We start from the raw sequence: 1995 nt of genomic DNA, 5'->3' as shown, positions 1-1995 counted from the left end.
GTTGAAGTTACATCAAAGCTTCTAAGGGTTCTGGTCTTTTAGATCATCAGAGTTGATTCCAGTGGAAGTTCAGAGCTTCTGGTATTCTGCTGTCCTGGTTTGTTCAGAGTCAAAACTTCTAGAGCATACTTCTTCTTCTGATCTTCTAGTTCTATGTATTTGATAGAGTTTGTATCTGATAAAACGATCAGATTCCTTTGTTTTTGTTCAGAGTCCTGCACACTTAGAGAAATTTTGTTAGGGTGCTATTTTTGGTTTCATCCTTTGTTATCATCAAAATCCTGGATTCTATTGTAGAACCAATTTTGTTCTTACAAAGGCTTTTTTACGAGAAAATGGACGAAATGAAAGATCAGTTTCTTGAGCTGCGCAAGGAATTGAAAACATTGAGAGGTAAGGATTTGTTTGGGAAGAGTGTTGTTGAGTTATGTCTGGTGCCAAATGTAAAGATTCTAGTGAAATTCAAAGTACCTGACTTTGAAAAATACAGAGGGAACACATGTCCGCTCAGTCATCTAGTGATGTACGCCCGTAAGATGTTTACCCAAACTAACAACGATCAACTATTGATATACTACTTCCAACATAGTTTGACCGGTGTTGCGCTCCGTTGGTATATGGGGTTGGACAGTGCAAGCATTCTCACTTTCAACGAATTGGGAAAGGCTTTTGTCAAGCAATATAAGTATCACGTGGATATGGCACCTGATAGAGACCAGTTGAGGTGGAGAGAGTTGGCTGCTCAAAAAGATAAAGAGACATTCAAAGAATATGCGCAGAGGTGGAGAGAGTTGGCATCTCAGATAACTTCTCCTTTGCAGGAGAAGGAGATGACAAAGATCTGTTTGAAGACCCTGAGTTCATTTTATTATGAACGCATGATTTCCAGTGCCTCCAGTGACTTTACCGAAATGGTAAACATGGGGATGAGGCTTGAGGAAGGTGTCCTCGAAGGACGTTTGTCAAAAGATGAAGCGTCATCGAGTAAGAGATATGGCAGTAGCTTTGGGAAGAAGAAAGATAACAAAGCTAACTCAATAACCAGTAGATGGCAAAGGAGGCCTTGAATCAGAAGGAATCAACCATCCTGTCAACACCATCATCAAGTATCCTCAATTATTGCAGTATTCTCAAATAATCAAGCAACACTAATTCAACAACAGCAACGTCAACAACAACAACCGCAACATCGCACAAACACTTACAACAACAACAAACATACCAAAAATCATCAACAAAACTTCGAGAGGAAGAAGGTCTCTTTTGATCCACTTCCTATGACTTACGCCGAACTGTACCCATCTTTGGTTCTCAAGAACCTACTCCAACCGAGAAACCCACCACAAATTCCAGAACCACTTCCATGGTGGTATAAGCCTGAACTCCGTTGTGCTTTTCATCAAGGGGAAGTCGGACATGACATAGAGAATTGCTATCCGCCCAAGTATGAGGTTCAGAAGCTGATAAAGAGTGGAATGATGTCCTTTGAGGACCGTGCAGCAAACGTAAAAGCAAATTCGCTGCCCGCCCATGAGAGTTCTTTTGTTAATATGGTCGATGGTTGTCCTGGTAAGTATAACATCTATGATGTTTGTTTCATCCGGAGGTCCTCGGTGCAGATGCATAAGGACATTTGTATGGTGAGTGATTGTGAGCATGACCATGACGGTTGTGCTATTTGCAGTGTTAACCCAAGGGGTTGTGTTGTAGTGAAAAGGGACATCCAACGACTGATGGATGAAGGCATGATTCAAATTTTCAAATCCCTTCACTTAGGTGACGATGTAAATGTCATAGTGCCCATTTTCAAGCAACCATAAAGATTAGTAATCCAGTACAACAACAGTAATAGTAACAACATCAGCAATAGATCGGTATCGTCGTTGGTCATACGGTTAGCGGGTCCAGTACCATATTCATCCGATAAAGATGTTTCATATCATTATAATGCTAAAATGATGAAGGATGGTCAAGAGGTCCCGTTGCCTACGACCA

The sequence above is a fragment of the Lathyrus oleraceus genome, chromosome 1, assembly GCF_024323335.1.
Source record: "Lathyrus oleraceus cultivar Zhongwan6 chromosome 1, CAAS_Psat_ZW6_1.0, whole genome shotgun sequence".
NCBI classification, from domain to species: Eukaryota; Viridiplantae; Streptophyta; class Magnoliopsida; order Fabales; family Fabaceae; genus Lathyrus; species Lathyrus oleraceus.
The sequence above is the reverse complement of the archived record's forward strand: the minus strand, read 5'-3'. Positions refer to the sequence as shown.